Genomic DNA, 22,920 nt, shown 5'->3' on the forward strand with positions numbered 1-22,920 from the left:
GGAGGAGTAGTACTGTGCAGTATATATACAGGACAGGAGGAGCGGTACTGTGCAGGGTATATATACAGGACAGGAGGAGTGGTACTGTGCAGTGTATATATACAGGACAGGAGGAGTGGTGCTGAGAGTAGCACCTGCCTCCTGAGCCCAAGCACTTCCAGGAGGAGGGTCGTCGTCTGCCTCTCTTCTCCCCAGGGAGAGGCAGGCCTACTGGGAGGCCGGCATGGCTTCCCAGCCTCCTATCCCCCGGTCTATGCCGGCGGGGGAGAAGGAGCCTCAACAACCGGCCCAGGAGGGAGTGAGGAGATCGGGAAGGGTGAGGAAGAGTACATCCACCTGCTCCAACCCCGAGACTGTTCACCGCCAGCCCAGAGAGGGAGACCGGGGCACCCCAGGCTCCAGGAACAAGAGCCCAGCAAGATCCTGGGGGGAGATGAGCTCCAGCGAGTCCACAAGTTCCTTCTCCTCCCGAGTGGTCGCCACATTGCGAGAGTACGAGGACGCCGGCAAAGCACTAACCCAGCTGAAAGAGGAGCTGAGGGAGGCCCGGGTCCTGAACACCCGGGCGTCCAACAAGGAAAGAGCCGCGACCTCCCAGAGGTTTAAAGCCCTCAGAGACGAGGTGGTCAGGTTAGTGCTCCTCCGGGAGGGGATTGAGAAAAGCGCAGGTCCCTTCCTGGAGAGGTTTAAGAACCAGCGGCTGGTTCTCAGAAATGAAGGGGTTAAACACCTCAGGAGAACCGCCAGCCGGCGTCCTTAGTGAAGAGGAGGGGGAGGATGAAGAGGTGACTGGAGTCTCAGTTGCTGGAGCCAGTGAGGGGCAGAGCCGGAGCTCCAGTGGTCTCCCTGCAGGGCAAAGGACTCAGACAGCAGAGGCTGAAGTGTCGGGGGAGGAGGAGGAAGGAGGACTGCTGAGGGAGATCCGACTGCTGGAGTCTCCAGTGGACCTGACACGGTTTTCTTTCGGTGAGGACAAACCAGTGGAGGAGACCAAGAGGAGGAAGAGGAAGACCGGAGGAGCCGCACAGGAGGTGGTGAGTTACAAGTATGTACCAATGTCTGATGTTGCGCCTGCCACCTTCTGTTTAAACCCCACCAAACCTAAAGGCACGGGCTCTGCAGTGGGCTCGAGCCAGAGGCAAGGTGGGGAGAGGAGAAGGACGTCCGGCGATGCTGCCATCTGTGCGGGGAACAGTGCAGGGGGCGAGGCTGTGGAGATACTCACAGCGCCGGACATAGGAAGTTCTGTGGAGTTTCCCTCCCTGCCCTCTGCGGCTAAGCCGGTTATCACCGGGGCCGGGGGGGCAGGGAAGGATGTGAAAAACACCTCTGCGAGGAACACTGGGCACACTGCTGCGACAGGGGGGCAGTGTGCCCCAGCGCCCAAAAAGGACACTAAGACCCCAAAGTCTGTGGGTGCAGGGCGGGCAGAGGTGCCGAGAAAACAGTCTGCCCAGCACAAGGAACAAAATGCTGCAGTAGGGGGGCGGGGCGCTCCAGGAGACGACCTGCAGAAAGCCAGCAGCAACCAAAAGAAAACGGGTGTGGTGCTGCAGGGAAAGGAGTCTCTGGGAGTGCTCCCCTCCCCCGGCCCAGCAGGTGTGAGTGCAGAGACACCAGACACAAGGGAGGAAGGAATGGAGGTGACTGTGGAAGGTGCAGAGAACAGCAGAGGTAATGGGGTGACAAGTAAAGGGAATGGAAGTAGTGGTGCAGTGAATGATGGGAGTAATGGTGGAGCAGATGGTGAGAGTAATGGTGGAGCAAATGATGAGAGTAGTAGGAATGGTGGAATTAGTGGTACAGTGAATGATGATGCAGCAAATGGTGGGGGTAGTGGTGCAGTGAATGATGATGTAGCAAATGGTGGGGGTAGTGGTGCAGTGAATGATGATGTAGCAAATGGTGGGGGTAGTGGTGGAATGAATGCTGGGAATTGTGGGAATGGTGGGAGTTGTGGTGTAGCAAATGTTGGGGGTAGTGGTGTAATGAATGGTGGGAGTAATGGTCCTGCGAATGGTGTGAGTAGTAGTGGAGTGAACGATGGGAGTATTGGTCCTGCGAATGGTGTGAATAGTACTGGAGTGAATGGTGGGAGCAGCACTGGTGTTGGTGGGGGGAAGTAGGCGCTGGTCCCGCTGCCCCCCCAGCATTGGCGGGGGCTTCAGCCCAAAGCTATTCAGGAGCTGTCAGTGCTGGGGGTAGTAGTGCGCCCTCGTCTGGTGGCCCTGGGGATGGTGACTTGCAACAGCAGCTCCTGCACGCCCTGAGGAGAGGGGAGAGCTCCATCACTGTAGAGGGGAGGGAGGTTGATCTGTCTTTCTGGATAGAGAGACATGGTCTTTCAGCCTTCCGAGATAGAGGGGCAGAGACTGTCTGGTCTCTGCCGACAACGGGGCAGAGGAGTAACCGTAGGAACGTGGTCCGTCTCCAGTGGGTAAGCAAGGATGCCTGTCCTGATAGGTCGAAGGTGGTTGAGCTCCTGCTGGGGATGGGCTTTGCGGCATATGACATCTTTGCCTTGATCCATCCCTACGGGACCTCCTACTTCGATGTCAGCTTCGTGAGACCGGAGGGCCTTGAGCTTTTCTGGTCTCGCCATGAGCTGGCTCGGAGTCGCCCCGAATGGCATGGTCTCTTTCCCCTGGCAATAACCCGCCAAGATTCAGTCAGAAAAGTGACCGTTTTGACTAGTAACGAGTCGCTTTCCTGTATGGACATTACCACCTGGGTGAGTCGATACGGAGAGGTCACCAATATTCCCGAAAAGAATCTGGATGACCATGGTATCTGGTCAGGGGCCTGGACTTTCATGGTGAGATTGAAGGTTTCGGGAAACACTGTTACCCATATCCCCTCCTCAACCTTTTTGGGGAGGGATAGGATCTTGATTTTCTACCGGGGGCAGCCTAAGGTCTGTCACAGGTGCGGTAGCCCCACACACTTCAGTGCGCAGTGTACCACCCAGAAATGCGCACTGTGTGGGGACCTCGGTCATCTTGCTGCTGCCTGTCGCAGGATTAGGTGTAACTTGTGTGGTGACCTCGGTCACCCGTTCAGTCGCTGTCCGCGTTCCTTCGCCAATGCGGTCCTGAAAGCGGCGAGTGTGGGACAGGCGCAAGCCGGGACTAATCTTGCCGGTGAAGGGACCAGTAGGGGCGGGGGAGGCAGGGATCCGGTGAGGAGCAAGCTGCCGCCATCCACCATCAGGCGGCAGGAGAAGCGCCGTGGGGACAGGGGGCAGGGAGTAATGTCCCTAAACTCTGACCCAGGTACTTCACTTGCAGCTGAGGATCCTAAAGACAGTGAATTGAGCGAGGAAGTCAAGAGACTTGAAAGGGAAGAGCGAGAGGACGCCACGTCTTCCCAGGAACCCTCTTCTGGTGACAGTCTAGATGAGGGAGAGGGGGAGTGGTCACAGAAAAAGAAAAAGGGTAACAGGAAAACGGCCAGAGGTAGGAGGGGGACCAGGTCTCGAGCTGCCTCTTTGGAGTGCGACCCCTCTGACTCTCTGGCCGTGATCCAAGCGCCATTGGAGGGTTCAGCCGCCCCCCCTCTGGTGGATCTCTCCAACCGGTTCGGGGCTCTCCAGGACCTCCCTCTGGAGGGGGGAAGTGGGGACCCGGGGCCGGAGGTTGCGGACAAGGTGGTTGGGGCTCAGGAGATGGCTGGGTCTTCCTCTCGGGGGGCAAATACAAAGCCCTCTGGGGGGATGACTAACCCAGGACCACCAGACGAGGGCAAGAATCTATGTAAGGAGAGAATGGATGAATCTGTTTGTCTTAAGCGCACTAAAAACCCGTCATTATCGGAGGAAGAGGTTGGGACTGTCAGTGGTGGGAAGAAAAAGGCTATCTAATTCAATCAATCATGATGGCGGCACCCACCCCGTTGACGCTGGCAACTATTAATGTTTGCAGCATAAAGTCAGATGCGGCAAGGTACACGGCCTTTCATTTTCTCGGCCAACTTGACGCCGACATTTTGTTTTTGCAGGATACCAGGTTGACCGATATATCAACCTTGCATAAAGCAAGGCGGGAGTGGAGGCATGGGCCCTCCTACTGGTCTCTTGCGGCCGAGCCGTATAGCGGGGTGGCGGTCCTTTTTAAGACCGCAGCGGTTGAATGCAGACGAGTGATCGAATTAGAAATGGGGAGATGCTTGATCCTAGATGTCTCCATGGGGGGACAAGAGCTTCGGCTCATTAACACCTATGGTTCCCAGTCCAAGTGGGACCGCAAATGTCTCTTCCTGAAGATCAAACCTTTTTTATTTTCGAGTCGGCAGGTGGTCTTCGGAGGGGATTTCAACAATGTCACGAGATCCTGTAATAGAGGAGGTTCCGGAGACCGGCTGGCTTATGACTGCGTCGCGTTAAACAGGATAGTGAGTGAGGCTCGCCTGGTGGATGTCCACATCCGGCACAACCTGGGCGACACGGGATTCACCTTTTTTAGAGGTATTCAGTGCAGGTCTAGGCTAGACAGGTTTTATTTGAAGGAGGAGGCCGTCTCTTCACCGTTGTCGGTGGAGTTCTCCGATCACTGTTTGATTATGTTTTCTCTGAACGTTACAGAGACTCCTCGGATGGGAAGAGGCTATTGGAAGCTGAATTCGTCACTCCTTGAGGAAGAAGCTGTAAGACGGTCTTTTGAGGAATTCTTTCAGAGCCAGGTACCATTGCTGGGCCTAAGTAACACTAAGTCGGAGTGGTGGGAGATGTTCAAACATCGGGTGGCGAGATTCTTCCGGCAGCTCTCGAACCTCAGAAGCCTGAACAGGGATCGCCTGTATCAGAGCCTGAGGAGGAAACTCGAGCATCTTGTCTCGACTGGAGGTAGCCGCGAGGAGATCTCCAGAGTGAAGTCCTTGCTGAAGAGGTGTCAGTACGATAGGCACGCATCTTTGGTTTTCGAGAGGGACTACGGGAAGTACTGCTCGCCCGACCCTTACAGAAACTGTAAGATGTCAGTGAATAGTAAGATAGTGACGGGGCTGGTGGACAGTACGGGGTCCCTGAGAAGGTCCAGATCAGGGATCTTGGAGGTTGTCAGTTCCTACTACTCGCACCTCTTGGGAAGGAGGGAGCTTGATCGTGACGGGATGTCGGCTTTCCTGGCTGAATCTGTTCCTGAGCCAGGGGCTGACCTCTCGCTGGGCGATTTGGCAGAAGCGATCAAAGAAGAGGAAGTGAGACTGGCGATCGATGGGCTTAGGCCCAAAAAGTCGCCAGGTCCGGATGGCTTAACATCCGAGTTCTTTAGGACCTTTAGGGACTCTTTGGTCCCCCTCTTGACTCAGGTGTTTAACGAGTGTCTCTCCTCGGGCACTCTGCCGAGATCATTAAGGAGGTCAGCTTTGATCATTTTGTCAAAGGGTAAGGATCCGTCACGCATTGAGAACTGGCGTCCCATAGCACTTCTCAATGTGGACAGGAAGATTTTGGCTAAGATACTTTTCAACAGGCTGGTGAAGTTTGCACCCCGGCTCCTTTCGGAGGTTCAGCACTGTTGCGTTCCTGGCCGTAGCACTTTTAGTGCTGTTCTAGGTGTCCGAGAGGCCGTGGAGCAAGGCAGGGCGGGCCTCTGGAAGGGGTTCTTGCTGACCCTGGATCAGGCAAAAGCCTTTGATCGGGTTAACCACGAGTACCTCTGGTCCACTCTTTTGAGGTATGGTCTGCCTGGAGGGTTTGTGGACTGGCTTAAGACCTTGTATGCAGGGGCTGAGACTTTCCCTCTGGTGAATGGGTGGATTGGACGACCTTTTGGGGTAGGATCCGGTGTCCGTCAGGGCTGTCCTCTTAGCCCTTTGCTTTACGCGTTTGCGATCGATCCCTTCCTCAGAAGGATCGATTGTAGACCGTTGGCGGGGGTGCGGATGGGCGGGGCGGCGCCGGAGACTATCCTGAGGGTGGTGGCCTACGCGGACGATGTCACCGTCTTTGTTTCTTCGCAAGAGGAGGCAGCAGCGGTGATGTCAGAAGTGGAGCGCTACTCAGAGGCATCCGGGTCCAAGGTCAGCCAGGATAAGTGTGAGAGTCTCTGGCTGGGAGGCGGAGATCCCGGGTTTGATCTTCCGGACACCCTCCCCGAACCCCAAGAACATGCCAAAGTCCTGGGCATCGAATTCGGCCAGGGTGATTACCCCACGAAAAACTGGGAAGGCAGAATCAAAGGTGTCGCCCAAAGAGTGGACCAATGGAGGGGTTGGTCTTTGACCCTGAGGGAAAGGGTTGGCCTGTGCAAAGCTTTCCTGCTCCCCTTGCTAATCTACCTGGGCAGCGTCTGTGTCTTGCCAGAGCCTCTCTGGACACGGGTCTACAGTCTGTTCTTCCAGATGTTATGGGGGAACAGACTGAACCTAGTCAAGCGGGAGGTCACTTACCGCACGAGGAGACTAGGGGGTTTGAATATGGTGAACCCCGTGGTGTTCCTAGTGAACACTTTCTTGAAGGTGAACGTGGCAAACCTCTGGAAAGAGAGGGCTCCTCCGTGGGTATTCTCCTGCAAGGGATGGTTTCAGCCTTTCTTCCAGGAATGGGAGACAGGGGGAAGATTGAAGGATCTTCGCACACCACACGGGCATCTCCCGGCTTATGTTACCCCGGTTCTGAAAATGATCCGCCGGTGGGGTCTGGGAATGTGGGAGGTGAGGTCCCTCCCGAGGAAACTCCTCGATATGAGGGTCTTGCTTTCTCATTTTCAGAGTCCATTGGCCCTCAAAGACTGCCCAAGTCGGGATCTGGAGGTTGGGTTGAGTTTGTTAAATTCTACCAGGATCCCCGAGAAGTACTGGGACTTGACTTGGCGCTGCTTCCATGGTAAGCTGTATGTGAGGGACAATTTGAAGTACAGGAGCTCCGAGGACAGGAATTGCCCCCGTGAGGCTTGTGCTAACGTGCTGGAAAGCATGGAGCACTTCCTGCTTCATTGTCCCTTTAATACAGAGGTGTACAACAGGGTGGGGGCTTCCATTGGTTGGCCGCGGCTGGCTACTCTGTCCTACGCCGGGTGGGCCTATGGAGCGTTCGGAGACCTTGGGAGAAGGGACCGAGACACTTTATTCATAGTCAGCGCAGTGGTGAGGTATTTCACGTGGAACGCACGAGTTTTAGTCTCGACGCAGAGTAAAATCCTCCATGTAGATGAAGTCTGTAGGAACATCCTAGGTGACCTGGTGAAGGTACGTTCTCTGGAGTATGAAGGACTGGGTGCCCGGAGGGCGGCCCGTCTCTGGAGGGGCTTTTCCTTCAGGGTGCCTTAGTCCGGTAGTACTCCTATATCCTGGTGGTGGGCCGATGTCTTTTCACCCTAGATTTTTGTTTTGTATTTCTGTCTCCTGAATAGAAGGTTTGCCGGCATCGAACTTGAGCCTTGGATGGTGAGTGTGTAGGTTGTGTTCTGTATATATTGTATATAATGTATAATAGGGGGTTTTAGTTAGGTTGGGTGGGGGATTTGGGGGGGTTCTTCATCAGCGGTGATAAGAGGACTGATCTGGCCTGGTCCAGGCCCCGCCTGGGGAAAAACTTTGGGGCCTGATCCTAGCTCGGAGTAATCCTGAACTTTGTGGCCAGAGCTGGATCAGGGGTGGTGGGATAGTTAGTGTAGGTCTGTGTTTTATGTATATATATTAAAAATTACAAAAAAAATATAAAATATAAAAAAAAAAAAAAAAAATTGTTCATGTCACTATTGTATATATTGTTGTTTTTGTTTTTCTGTGGTGTGAATGAGGTGCGGTAAGGGGGTGACTAAGGTCAGGCAGTGGGACCAGTAGGTTAGTGTTAGTTCCCGGTTGTATATACGTTATATTAGGTTTAGTGTTTTATTGTATATAATCTTGTATATAGGACGGTGTTTTATGTGTATATAGGACGGTGTGAGTGTTGTGTGGGATTGTATATAGTAGTATGAATGAAGCTGGGCCGGGGGTCTTATAGGTTTTATAATATTTATTTCCTGTATATATATATATATTCCTGCGGTGATTTATTTTGTTTCTATTTTCTGTGATTTGTCGTCTTGTTTTGTTCTTATGTTCGGTGTCCTGTAATGTATTATTGTTCTGTCATGTACTGTATATATACAGGAGGAGTGGTACTGTGCAGTGTATATATACAGGAGGAGAGGTACTGTGCAGTGTATATATACAGGGCAGGAGGAGCGGTACTGTGCAGTGTATATATACAGGACAGGAGGAGCGGTACTGTGCAGTGTATATATATACAGGACAGGAGGAGTGGTACTGTGCAGTGTATATATATACAGGACAGGAGGAGTGGTACTGTGCAGTGTATATATACAGGACAGGAGGAGCGGTACTGTGCAGTGTATATATACAGGACAGGAGGAGTGGTACTGTGCAGTGTATATATACAGGACAGGAGGAGCGGTACTGTGCAGTGTATATATATACAGGACAGGAGGAGTGGTACTGTGCAGTGTATATATACAGGACAGGAGGAGGGGTACCGTGCAGTGTATATATACAGGACAGGAGGAATGGTACTGTGCAGTGTATATATACAGGAGGAGTGGTACTGTGCAGTGTATATATACAGGAGGAGTGGTACTGTGCAGTGTATATATACAGGGCAGGAGGAGCGGTACTGTGCAGTGTATATATATACAGGACAGGAGGAGTGGTACTGTGCAGTGTATATATACAGGACAGGAGGAGCGGTACTGTGCAGTGTATATATACAGGACAGGAGGAGTGGTACTGTGCAGTGTATATATACAGGACAGGAGGAGCGGTACTGTGCAGTGTATATATACAGGACAGGAGGAGTGGTACTGTGCAGTGTATATATACAGGACAGGAGGAGTGGTACTGTGCAGTGTATATATACAGGACAGGAGGAGTGGTACTGTGCAGTGTATATATACAGGACAGGAGGAGTGGTACTGTGCAGTGTATATATACAGGGCAGGAGGAGCGGTACTGTGCAGTGTATATATACAGGGCAGGAGGAGCGGTACTGTGCAGTGTATATATACAGGGCAGGAGGAGCGGTACTGTGCAGTGTATATATACAGGACAGGAGGAGCGGTACTGTGCAGTGTATATATACAGGACAGGAGGATTGGTACTGTGCAGTGTATATATACAGGACAGGAGGAGTGGTACTGTGTAGTGTATATATACAGGACAGGAGGAGTGGTACTGTGCAGTGTATATATACAGGACAGGAGGAGTGGTACTGTGCAGTGTATATATACAGGAGGAGTGGTACTGTGCAGTGTATATATACAGGAGGAGTGGTACTGTGCAGTGTATATATACAGGACAGGAGGAGTGGTACTGTGCAGTGTATATATACAGGACAGGAGGAGTGGTACTGTGCAGTGTATATATACAGGACAGGAGGAGTGGTACTGTGCAGTGTATATATACAGGACAGGAGGAGTGGTACTGTGCAGTGTATATATACAGGGGAGGAGCGGTACTGTGCAGTGTATATATACAGGACAGGAGGAGTGGTACTGTGCAGTGTATATATACAGGACAGGAGGAGTGGTACTGTGCAGTGTATATATACAGGACAGGAGGAGTGGTACTGTGCAGTGTATATATATATAGGGCAGGAGAAGTGGTACTGTGCAGTATGTATATACAGGGCAGGAGGAGCGGTACTGTGCAGTATGTACTGTATATACCGGACAGGAGGAGCGGTACTGTGCAGTGTATATATACAGGACAGGAGAAGCGGTACTGTGCAGTGTATATATACAGGACAGGAGAAGCGGTACTGTGCAGTGTATATATACAGGACAGGAGGAGCGGTACTGTGCAGTATGTATATACAGGACAGGAGGAGTGGTAATGTGCAGTGTATATATACAGGACAGGAGGAGTGGTACTGTGCAGTGTATATATACAGGGCAGGAGGAGCGGTACTGTGCAGTGTATATATACAGGAGGAGCTGTACTGTGCAGGGTATATATACAGGAGGAGTGGTAATGTGCAGTGTATATATACAGGAGGAGTGGTAATGTGCAGTGTATATGTACATGACAGGAGGAGCGGTACTGTGCAGTGTATATATACAGGACAGGAGAAGCGGTACTGTGCAGTGTATATATACAGGACAGGAGGAGTGGTACTGTGCAGTGTATGTATACAGGACAGGAGGAGTAGTACTGTGCAGTGTATATATACAGGGCAGGAGAAGTGGTACTGTGCAGTATGTATATACAGGACAGGAGGAGCGGTACTGTGCAGTGTATATATACAGGACAGGAGGAGTAGTACTGTGCAGTGTATATATACAGGGCAGGAGGAGCGGTACAGTACAGTGTATATATACAGGAGGAGTGGTACTGTGCAGTGTATGTATACAGGACAGGAGGAGTAGTACTGTGCAGTGTATATATACAGGGCAGGAGGAGCGGTACTGTGCAGTATGTATATAGGTTTATGTTGGACTTGTTTAGGTGTGTGTGTGACTGCAATGCACTCCAATGGATTTAATAGGTCTCTGTACACATTCTGGGGGATATATAACGTCCCTCGTATACGATCCCGGTCACTGCCTCACATATCCCCCCCCTCTGTTCAGACTTGTGGGGTTGAACATTTGCCGCCATACAGGGTGCCCGGGACAGGGCATCCGCGTTTCCCTGTGACTTCCCAGGGCGATGTTCTACAGAGAAACTGAAATTTTGCAGTGACAGGAACCACCTGGTGACTCGCGCATTCCTCTCCTTGGCGTTCCTCATCCATACCAAGGGTGAGAGGTCCGTCACCAAGCGGAACTGACGCCCGAGTAAATAATAACGTAGTGATTCCAAGGCCCACTTAATAGCCAAACACTCCTTCTCTACCACGCTATAGTTTTTCTCTGCCGGGATAAGTTTTCTACTCAAGTAGGTGACCGGGTTCTCTTCACCATTCACTTTTTGTGACAATACCGCTCCTAGGCCTACCTCTGAGGCATCTGTCTGTACAATGAAGGCTTCCTTGAAGTTGGGGCTGATGAGGACCCCCTGTCCACACAGGGCCAACTTCATGGACTGAAAAGCTTCCTCTGCCTGAGGGTTCCACTGAACCATTACCGATTTTTTCCCTTTCAAGAGATCGGTCAGGGCCGCCGTTCGCCCAGCAAAATTAGGTATAAATCGGCGGTAATACCCAAGGATGCCAAGGAACGCCCTCACCTGCTTTGTACTTGACGGTTTAGGCCAGTTTTTTATGGCCTTAACTTTATTGATTTGGGGCTTGATAGCTCCTCGGCCAATCACATACCCCAAATATCGGGCTTCCTCTAGCCCTATCACACATTTTGTTGGGTTTGCCGTTAACCCCGCGGCTCGGAGAGAATCCAGCACCGCTTGTACCTGTGATAGGTGCGTATGCCAGTCAGTGCTAAAGATGATAATATCATCTAGATACGCGGATGCGTACTCCTGATGAGGCTTGAGCACTATGTCCATCAACCTCTGGAATGTAGCCGGGGCTCCATGTAACCCAAAAGGTAAGACCACATAGTGGTATAGACCCTCCGGAGATAAGAAGGCGGTCTTTTCCTTCGCCGAATCTGTGAGAGGTAGCTGCCAGTAGCCCTTGGTGAGATCGAGCGTGGTAAAGTACTGGGCCTGCCCCAGTCTCTCAATCAGCTCGTCCACCCGGGGCATTGGATAAAGGTCGAACTTTGACACTTCATTCAATTTCTGGAAATCGTTACAGAAGCGTAACGATCCGTCTGGTTTTGGAATCAGTATGATGGGGCTAGCCCACTCACTCCGGGATTCCTCTATGACGCCTAACTGAAGCATTTGTTTTACCTCAGCCGTGATGGCTTGCCTCCGGGCCTCGGGTACCCGGTACGGTCAGGTTCGGTGACAATGTCATGTTGGATCACCGTAGTCCTACCCGGAAGCTCTGAGAACACGTCGGTATTGTGCTGCACCAGCGAGCGAGCCTCCCGTCGCTGCTGTTTAGTGAGAGCATCACTTATCCTGACCTCCCCCTCGGATGCTTCCCTGGCTGAAGGTAGAGAACTCTCTGGTGATATGCGCGGGGTGACGTCTGTAACTAAACACTCTCGATCTTTCCAAGGTTTTAACAGGTTTACATGGTAAAGCTGCTCAGGTTTCCTCCTTCCGGCTGATACACCCGGTAATTTACCTCCCCCACCTTTTCTCGAACCTTGTAAGGCCCTTGCCACTTGGCCATGAGCTTACTCTCGGCTGTGGGTACCAGAACTAACACCCGATCGCCCTTGTTAAAAGACCTGACTCTGGCTCTTTTATTATATGTGCGCCTCTGGGCTGCCTGGGCATCTAACAGATGTTCTTTCACGATGGGCATGACCGCCGCGATCCGGTCCTGCATACTAGACACGTGTTCAATTATACTCCTATGCGGAGTCGGCTCTTGTTCCCATGTCTCTTTGGCTACGTCCAACAGACCCCTAGGGTGTCTGCCGTACAATAACTCAAAGGGAGAGAACCCTGTGGAAGCCCGGGGTACCTCACGGACAGCAAACATCAAATAGGGTAGCAACATGTCCCAATCCCTTCCATCCTTAGAAACCACCATTTTTAACATGGACTTGAGGGTTTTATTGAACCGTTCTACTAGCCCGTCGGTTTGAGGGTGGTACACCAAGGTGCGCAATTGTTTAATTTTTAGCAATTTGCACAGTTCCCTTGTCACTTTGGGCATAAAGGGGGTCCCCTGATCCGTCAGGATCTCCTTGGGTATTCCAAGGCGACAGAACATGGCAAACAGCTCCCGTGCAATCAGTTTCGCTGAGGTGTGGCGTAGCGGTATAGCCTCCGGGTACCGGGTGGCATAGTCGACGACCACCAGTATATGTTGGTGGCCACGGGCGGATTTTACAATGGGTCCTACCAAGTCCATTGCAATCCGTTCAAAAGGTACCCCTATCACTGGCAGGGGAACCAATGGGCTACGGAAACTTGCAGTGGGTGTGGTCAACTGACATTCGGTGCAGGATTCGCAGTACCTTTTGACCTCCGCGTAAACCCCAGGCCAAAAGAACCGCTGTAAGATACGTTATAGCGTCTTTTTTACCCCTAAGTGTCCACCCAGCAGGTGTGAGTGTGCCATCTCCAGAACCGCCCGACGGTACGATTGAGGTGCCACTAACTGTTCCACAACCTCGTCCCTGATCTTATCTATCCTATAGCGCAACACACCGTTGACTACCATGCGTGGAAATACAGTATCGGCACCGGGCTGTTGAGCTATGCCATTTACCTCTAACACCCTTTCTCGCGCCTGAGTCAGGGTGGGATCCTGTAGCTGAGCCGTCCCAAACGTGGCCCGGGACACTTCCAGCTAGGGGATCGATGGGATCTACTCGACCTCTCCTGCCAGCACCTCTAAGGGAAACCTATCGGGGTCACACTCTGTCCCTAGGTTGGACACCCCTACAGCAGGTTCCCCTGACTCAGGTTCGTTGGGTACAACGCCTGTAATATGGATTTTGTTTTTCCACAGAGTCCAGAACAGGGGCAAGTCTCTTCCCAACACGGTCCCATAGGGAAGAGTTTTTACCACCTCTACCACATGTTTTATTTCTCCACACGGCGTGGACAAGACTACCTCCGCAGTTGGGTACTCTCGGAGGTCCCCATGGATACACACAACCCCAACGGGCCGTCCACTGGGGTTGTCTCCTGCCACCAGCGACCCATGTACCAAAGTCACAAGGCTCCCTGAGTCCAGGAGGGCCTCCGTGGGGTACCCATTAGCCAGTACCTGGCATAGTTGGAGTTCACTGTCCCGGGGGTCGGCGCTCGCCGTGCAGACGGTCTGGGCATACATTGAAACCCGGCGGCTATATCCACAGTCCATGGGTTCCGTAGTCAGGGGGCAATTAGCAACCACATGTCCCGGCCCCTGACACCTCCAGCACCTAAGGGTGGAGGTACTGTTAGGTCTTATGACAGTTTGGGAGGGAACCGGTCTCCTGCCACTCTCACTCCGGGGTTCCCATTCAGCACGGTTACGGTGCTGACTGTCCCCAGCAGAGGGACGCGACCCCTTTCCCGACTCCTGGGTGGGCAGGGATCGGCGTGACAGCCGCAAGGGGGCAGATTCCCGGATAGAGTCCTGAGTGGCTGAGTCACGCTCGATCAAGCTGACCACCTGGTCGAGTGTGCCGGGGTCCCCTTGACCCACCCAACGTTGGATAGCGACTGGCAGAGTCCTCACCAGCCGGTCAATCACCACCCTCTTCACCATCTGGGCTGGAGTCAAAGTCTCAGGCTGGAGCCACCTCTTTACCAGCTGCAGGAGGTCATAAGCCTGAAACCGGGCGGGTCGGGTCTCCACATAGGCCCACGAAAACACACGCTGAGCCCTCACGTATGTATTGACCCCCAGCCGGGCAAGGATCTCACCTTTGAGTCTCTGGTAGTCCTGGGCGTCCTGTCGACTGAGGTCGAGGCAGGCCTTTTGGGCATCGCTGACCAAAAATGGAGCCACCACTTCTGCCCACTGGCCGGCTGGTAGGTTTTCCCGCTCTTCCGTGCGCTCATAAATGGTCAGGAAGGCTTCCACGTCGTCCTCCGGTCCCATCTTCCTTAACGCTGAGTGAACCTTGTCCCGGGCCTCGCGACGTTCTGGGGCTGGTGCCGTCTGTGTCTCCCGCAGGGCAGCAATCTGTTGCAGCAGCAGCTCGTTTGTTTTTTGTTGCTGCTGGTACAGGAGCTGCTGCTGTTGATTACGCTGCTGTTCCCGCTCCTGCTGTTGCCGCTGAGACTGCAGCTGCTGCTGCTGGGCGAGTGTCAGCTGCTTTAACAGCTCCTCCATTTTGTCCACTGGATGAGGCTGAAAGGTGGCAGGCCGGATTGTGGTCATGCAGCGGCCGGTGGGGTATGCCTCAGTCACTATGCCCGCATTCTCCACCAAACTGTAAGGCGGCGGTGTTCACACCGTGCAGTAACTGAGGCAGTGACCCAAGCAAGTCCAACATAAACAGCTTTTATTTCAGCAACTCACGGGTTAACAGAAAGTCCTCCAGTTCGCAGCCGGGTTAACAGAAAGCCCATACACAATGGTTGCCGAGGGCAATGGCCACGCCGGCCGCTCAGAGCCTGACAGGTGCAGAGGCTTCCCAGGCGGTGGTTCAGCCACCCTCCATCCTGCTGAGGTTTCCTGCTCTGCTCCTAGCAGATACCAACATAGAACAACACTAAACCTTAGTGCAGGGTGTTAAAGGAGCTGTGGTAAGAGCCACTGGAATCCCGGGTTGGAGGGAGGAGGCCGCCCCACTGCCTCCTGTGACCTCCTCCCAGAAATGAAGGCCCTGCCAGGTTTTACTTAATCTGCCTTAGCCAGGTAGTCTGACCAGGTGATTGCTCACCTTCATTCCTGCATTGCAGCCGCAGCTGTGTCTGTGACCTCAGTGCACTCCAATGGGTTTAATAGGTCTCTGTACACATTCTGGGGGAGATATAACGTCCCTCGTATACGATCCCGGTCACTGCCTCGCACCTTGTAACCCCTCTACTACACATCTTATTAAAGGTTACATGGAAACGTATTATTTTGTGATCACTATTACCCAAGTGCCCCCCAACTCGTATATTTGATATGCGGTCTGGCCTATTGGTTAATATTAGGTCTAGCAGTGCCCCCCTTCTTGTTGGGTCCTGAACCAGTTGTGAAAGGTAATTGTCTCTCATAGTTGTCAGTAACCTATTACCTTTGCTTGAACTACAGGTTTCTGTCCCCCAATGTATTTCGGGGTAGTTGAAGTTCCCCATAATAATGACTTCTCCTTGAGTCGCTGCTTCATCTATTTGCTTTACGAGGATATTCTCCGCTACTTCCATTATTTTTGGAGACTGATAACAAACCCCTATCAGTAATTTATTATTTTCCCCCCTATTTTCCAACAAAATTCATTCTAATTCCTCCATGTTGTTGGAGAAGCTTCTGGCATTAGTGTACATGCACTTTATGGCATTGTGCCGCTATATTGTGTCCCCGGCGATCTACACCTGCAGGTGGGCACAGGATTCACGGCACTGGACAATCCCAGTACAGGACACTGTACCTCCTTCCACGGTTGGATTTGTTGCATATTGTAATTCTATATAACAGTCTCCTCTCTTCTGGGAATTACAGATTTTCAGGAGCAAACGGGAGACTCTGGTTTAGGGCTGCTTCATTGTCCGCCATTGGCACAGTGCAGTCGGGGGGTGACGTCCTCCTGAAATCACCAGACTCCTCCATCAGACGCAGATAGAGAAGTAGCGATCCGTCACTGCACAGGACACGTCTCCTCCAGGGTCCAGTGGTGGCGGCTTTACACCACTCCATCCAACGCTCGGCATTGTGCTTGGTGATGTACGGCTGCATGCAAAACTATGAATTATCTAATCAGTTGTTTTTTTTTTGTCGTTTCGATTAAGGATGTCTGACATTCAGTGTTCTGCTGCACATCAAAAGGTCGTTCAATAAAATATTAAGATAAGAAGAACCATCATTTCTGTCCAGGCCGATTTCATGAGATAATTTTTTTTTTTTTAATTCTGTGGAAGCAGAAAAGCAATGTCTGACCTTCATTTCTTCATTTTCATAGATTTTTAATTTATTATTACTTTTGTCAGATTCAAGTTATTTCTGTGACCATTGTGGGTTTTTCATTAAACGAGGGGTACCAACAATTTTGACCACGTGTGTATAAGCAATTTAGGAAATTGTTCAACCTCTTGGTATCTGATACTAGTTCAGTTCTGAAGGAGTTAACAGAAATGGCTGCTGGGGAGCAGCTGACTGCGTGACCTCTGCAGATCCATTCCAGATGTGACCTGGCTGCAGGGCCCCTGGAATGTCAGCCATGGAAGGGGTTAATCTCTGCAGCCTGGACCCTTCCAGATGTAATGGGCAGAGGAGGAGGAAGGGGCTCTGCAGCAGCTGAGGCTGGTGGCCGCTCTCTGCTACTTCTCTTTCTTAACTTCCTCCTCTCGCTCACTTCCTTCTGCTCTACAGAATATTACACACTCACTTCCCAGCCTGTAACGCCCTGGACGCTTATTACCGGCATCTCCGCAGACTAGCCCAGCAAACACTGCCCAGTGACACCCACAGCAGCTCCTGACACCAGAGAACAGTAGCTCCCAATACCAGGGAACATCTCCGGATACCAGAGAAAAGCTCCTGCCACCAGAGAGCAACAGCTCCCAATACCAGGGAACATCTCTGACCACCAGGGAACCGCTGCTGACCCCTGAGAAGAACAGCTCCCAATACCAGGGAACATCTCTGACCACCAGGGAACCGCTGCTGACCCCTGAGAAGAACAGGTCCCAATATCAAGAAATATCTCTGACCACCAGGGAACAGCTGCTGACACCAGAGGACAACAGCTCCCAATACCAGAGAACATCTCTAACCACCAGGGAACCGCTGCTGACCCCTGAGAAGAACAGGTCTCAATACCAGAGAACATCTCTGACCACCAGGGAACAGCTGCTGACACCAGAGGACAACAGCTCCCAATACCAGGGAACATCTCTGACCACCAGGAAACAGCTGCTGACCCCTGAGAAGAACAGGTCCCAATACCAGGGAACATCTCTGACCACCAGGAAACAGCTGCTGACCCCTGAGAAGAACAGCTCCCAATACCAGAGAACATCTCTGACCACCAGGGAACCGCTGCTGACCCCTGAGAAAAACAGGTCCCAATATCAAGAAATATCTCTGACCACCAGGGAACAGCTGCTGACACCAGAGGACAACAGCTCCCAATACCAGAGAACATCTCTAACCACCAGGGAACCGCTGCTGACCCCTGAGAAGAACAGCTCCCAATACCAGGGAACATCTCTGACCACCAGGAAACAGCTGCTGACCCCTGAGAAGAACAGCTCCCAATACCAGGGAACATCTCTGACCACCAGGGAACCGCTGCTGACCCCTGAGAAGAACAGGTCCCAATATCAAGAAATATCTCTGACCACCAGGGAACAGCTGCTGACACCAGAGGACAACAGCTCCCAATACCAGAGAACATCTCTAACCACCAGGGAACCGCTGCTGACCCCTGAGAAGAACAGCTCCCAATACCAGGGAACATCTCTGACCACCAGGGAACCGCTGCTGACCCCTGAGAAGAACAGGTCCCAATATCAAGAAATATCTCTGACCACCAGGGAACAGCTGCTGACACCAGAGGACAACAGCTCCCAATACCAGAGAACATCTCTGACCACCAGGGAACAGCTGCTGACACCAGAGGACAACAGCTCCCAATACCAGGGAACATCTCTGACCACCAGGAAACAGCTGCTGACCCCTGAGAAGAACAGGTCCCAATATCAAGGAACATCTCTGACCACCAGGGAACCGCTGCTGACCCCTGAGAAGAACAGCTCCCAATACCAGGGAACATCTCTGACCACCAGGGAACCGCTGCTGACCCCTGAGAAGAACAGCTCCCAATACCAGAGAACATCTCTGACCACCAGGGAACCGCTGCTGACACCAGAGGACAACAGCTCCCAATACCAGAGAACGGCATTTGACACCAGAAAATAGCTCCTGCCTAGAAGAGGGGATATCACCAGACACCGGAGAACCGCTTCTGACTCCAGAGAACAGCTTCTGCCCCATCCCCTAAGTGGCTCATACCCCCAAAGACCATCTCTTGCCCCTTGAATCCATCTCCAGTCGCGAGATCCACCTCCGACATCCCTGAAACCACATTCTTCTACAATAAGCTAAGTGTGAGATCCAAAAGTCTCTTTCTCGGCATCCAAGACCATTTTCTCTCTCCAAAATCCAAGTCCTTCCAGCCAGATCCATCTTTTCCAAGTAGAGTCTATTTCTGAGAGCCAAAGCATCTCCTACCAGCCAAGACCACCCAGTGCCACCAGAGACCATTTCTGACATACAGAAGGCTCCTTGAGTCAACTGACCCAAGAACCAGATCCTGAAATCCTCATCACTGAAGATCTACCTCCCTCCTGAAACCTATACAAACCCTTTGGTTCTTATTAAGGACATCTTAAGTAATCCAGAAGACATCTGCCGTCCTGTCCAGAGATATGAGAGGTAAGTGCATGTATGATGCTTCTAGCTAAGCAAATATTCATGTTGGAGACGATCAATATGAGTTAACCCAAGGACGCCCTACAACCTTTCTAGATCAGCATTGACCTATTGGGTGAAAAATGTAGTGGAGCCTATCCAACTAATTTAAACTACAACTCCCAGCATGTCCTGATAGTCATAGGCTGGAGTCACCAATAAGTTGAAAATTAGATTGGAAGTCTCCTAAACCTACTTTACATTCTTCATCCAAGAGAACTTGCCCTAAAAGCTCACAATCTAATCCTAGCTCTGCTGTGAGACTATGCCAATAAAATAATGAAAATGGTGGATGTGAAATAGTGTGACCACTGTCATATGGCACCATTGAGGAGAATGATGTTTGGTTTTATAAGGTAGTATTCTGGCCATTACGTGTGCCCAACGAGGGGTCATGGGGGTTGTTGGGAGCCTGTGCTTGAAAACGAAAGTACGGGCTAGTCCAGGTTGCCCAGTAGACCCTTATGTAAAGTGATTTGAAAGGGAACTATTAGGAGGTAGAGTCGCGGCATGCTGAAATGTGAGAAGTATCGCGGGGAGCACCATTGAGAAGATGGAGGGATTGCTTCGGCCATTAGGATATTTTGGGACTAGGAGGAAGAAAAGCTCTAAGTGGGGTCAGACGATCGCAGCATCTGGTGACACATACACCTGCGGTAGTTAGAACGGCTTCACCGTCCTATAAGCAGTTCCGTCTTTCTTTGCTCTGGTGCTTCAGGGGTTAAGTGGCTTAGTTGGACTCCTGGAGGTCTCTGTCTTGGGTGGTATCAGCTGTACTGAGCTCCTTACTCCCTGCAGGTATAATAACCCTCCTCCTTGCTGCTTTCCTTGCCAGTGATAGATCACCACTTCCTGGTTTGAGTGTGAAGGAGAAGTTCAGTGTGTGGAGCTGGCGGTTGGAGAGTTTTTCTGGAGATTGCTGCGTGGAGTTGTTTGCGGGTTTTTCCTTATCCTCGCACATTTGGTGTCCTTTTCCTATAACTCCGTTGTTTCCCACTGTGTTGTTTTGTGAGTGTATTTGTATGATTGTAGTTTTCTTTTAACCCTGTCTGTTAACCCCTGTCTGTCTAGATAGTATTTGCTTATACACTTCGGCTTCATACCTCCCTGGTTGGGGGAGGGATTAGATAAGGGTAAGATAGGAGGATAGCAAGGTACAAGATCCCAGCGTCTTCACCATCAGAAGTAATCCGGCAACATAGGTAGCCTAGGGCGCACCTAGTTCAAGAGATCCGCTAGGTGCCCAAAGTCCCTAGCCACTATGTGACAATGAAACCCCGAAATTAAAGGAGGGCAATGGTGAGAGTTTTGCTGACACAGTTCACACGTATAGAAAAGAGAACCAGCTGGGCTGCCCTGCTATCTCATATACCGGATCCACAGCAAACAGGAAGCTACTCAAAAAGAAAGCCTCATTCTTCAGCGAGAATGGCCCCTCCTGTCATCTCTATCTATTACACTGTATCCTCCTGTCATCTCTATCTATTACACCGTATCCTCCTGTCATCTCTATCTATTACACTGTATCCTCCTGTCATTTCTATCTATTAAATTGTATCCTCCTGTCATCTATATATATTACACTGTATCCTCCTGTCACCTCTATCTATTACACTGTATCCTCCTGTCATCTCTATCTATTACATTGTATCCTCCTGTCATCTCTATATATTACACCGTATCCTCCTGTCATCTCTATCTATTACACTGTATCCTCCTGTCATGTCTATCTATTACATTGTATCCTCCTGTCATCTATATATATTACACTGTATCCTCCTGTCACCTCTATCTATTACATTGTATCCTCCTGTCACCTCTATCTATTACATTGTATCCTCCTGTCATCTCTATCTATTACACTGTATCCTCCTGTCATCTCTATCTATTACACTGTATCCTCCTGTCATCTCTATCTATTACACTGTATCCTCCTGTCATCTCTATCTATTACACTGTATCCTCCTGTCATCTCTATCTATTACACTGTATCCTCCTGTCATCTCTATCTATTACACTGTATCCTCCTGTCATCTCTATCTATTACATTGTATCCTCCTGTCATCTCTATTACACTGTATCCTCTTATCATCTCTATCTATTACACTGTATCCTCCTGTCATTTCTATCTATTACACTGTACCCTCCTGTCATCTCTATCTATTACACTGTATCCTCCTGTCATCTCTATCTATTACACTGTATCCTCCTGTCATTTCTATCTATTACATTGTATCCTCCTGTCATCTATATATATTACACTGTATCCTCCTGTCACCTCTATCTATTACACTGTATCCTCCTGTCATCTCTATCTATTACATTGTATCCTCCTGTCATCTCTATCTATTACATTGTATCCTCCTGTCATCTCTATCTATTACATTGTATCCTCCTGTCATCTCTATCTATTACACTGTATCCTCCTGTCATGTCTATCTATTACATTGTATCCTCCTGTCATCTATATATATTACACTGTATCCTCCTGTCATCTGTATCTATTACACTGTATCCTCCTGTCATCTCTATCTATTACACTGTATCCTCCTGTCATCTCTATCTATTACATTGTATCCTCCTGTCATCTCTATTACATTGTATCCTCCTGTCATCTCTATCTATTACACTGTATCCTCTTATCATCTCTATCTATTACACTGTATCCTCTTATCATCTCTATCTATTACACTGTATCCTCCTATCATCTCTATCTATTACACTGTATCCTCCTGTCATCTCTATCTATTACACTGTATCCTCTTATCATCTCTATCTATTACACTGTATCCTCCTGTCATCTCTATCTATTACATTGTATCCTCCTGTCATCTCTATCTATTACACTGTATCCTCCTGTCATCTCTATCTATTACACTGTATCCTCCTGTCATCTCTATTACACTGTAACCTCCTGTCATCTCTATCTATTACACTGTATCCTCCTGTCATCTCTATCTATTACACTGTATCCTCCTGTCATCTCTATCTATTACACTGTATCCTCCTGTCATCTCTATCTATTACATTGTATCCTCCTGTCATCTCTATTACACTGTAACCTCCTGTCATCTCTATCTATTACACTGTATCCTCCTGTCATCTCTATTACACTGTATCCTCCTGTCATCTCTATCTATTACACCGTATCCTCCTGTCATCTCTATCTATTACACTGTGTAACGGGTCCGGGAGGCGGAACCTCAGAGCTACTATACAAGGGGGCGGCCCTTGTAAGGGAGCGGGTGGCAGTCTCTGGGTGAACGGACAGGGAGTTACGGCAAGTGATCAGGGCAGTCTCTGGGTAAGGGGTAGGTACGACCTGTGATGGCAGAGCCTCCGGGTAGGCTAGCAGGCAGGTGGTAGATGGGTGCTCCCAGGTGAGCAAGCGAGAGTCTCTGGAATAGCAGGTGGTCACGGCACGTGACGGCGGAACCTCCGGGCTGGCAGGCAGGCAGGTAACGGAGATGCGCTCCCAGGTGAGCGGGCAAGAGTCTCTGGAATAGCTGGTGGTCACTGCACGTGACAACGGGACCTCCGGGCTGGCAAGCAGGCAGGTAACGGAGATGCGCTCCCAGGTGAGCGGGCAAGAGTCTCTGAGATAGCTGGTGGTCACAGCACGTGACAACGGAGCCTCCGGGCTGGCAAGCAGGCAGATAACGGAGAAGCGCTCCCAGGTGAGCGGGCAAGCTGGTCCATAGACAGACTGACCGGAGTAGTAAGGCAGACCGTCGGACCTCAGGCAAGCAGGCAGGTAGCTGATATGCGCTCCCAGGTGAGCGGGCAGGCTGGTCCTTTAGACAGACTGACAGGAGTAGTAAGGCAGACCGTCGGAC

General features: G+C 50.8%; 1 protein-coding gene across 4 annotated transcripts in view; it reads left to right on the plus strand.

Moving 5' to 3' along the window:
• The first annotated feature begins 1,015 nt into the window (after positions 1-1,015).
• RHOG (ras homolog family member G) overlaps positions 1,016-22,920 on the plus strand; it is a 145,744-nt gene continuing 123,839 nt past the window's right edge. The window contains exon 1 of one of the 4 annotated variants that reach the window (XM_073661107.1): positions 1,016-1,034. The gene's annotated coding sequence lies outside the window, so the exon portion shown is untranslated. Of the gene's footprint in view, positions 1,046-1,589; positions 1,675-16,733; positions 19,049-22,920 lie in introns of those variants that run through there. The other 3 variants (XM_073661101.1, XM_073661104.1, XM_073661102.1) reach the window with 3 other exon arrangements.

Source organism: Phyllobates terribilis, unplaced genomic scaffold (assembly GCF_046119375.1).
Source record: "Phyllobates terribilis strain yellow unplaced genomic scaffold, ASM4611937v1 Scaffold_2__4_contigs__length_985480577, whole genome shotgun sequence".
Lineage (NCBI taxonomy): Eukaryota > Metazoa > Chordata > Amphibia > Anura > Dendrobatidae > Phyllobates > Phyllobates terribilis.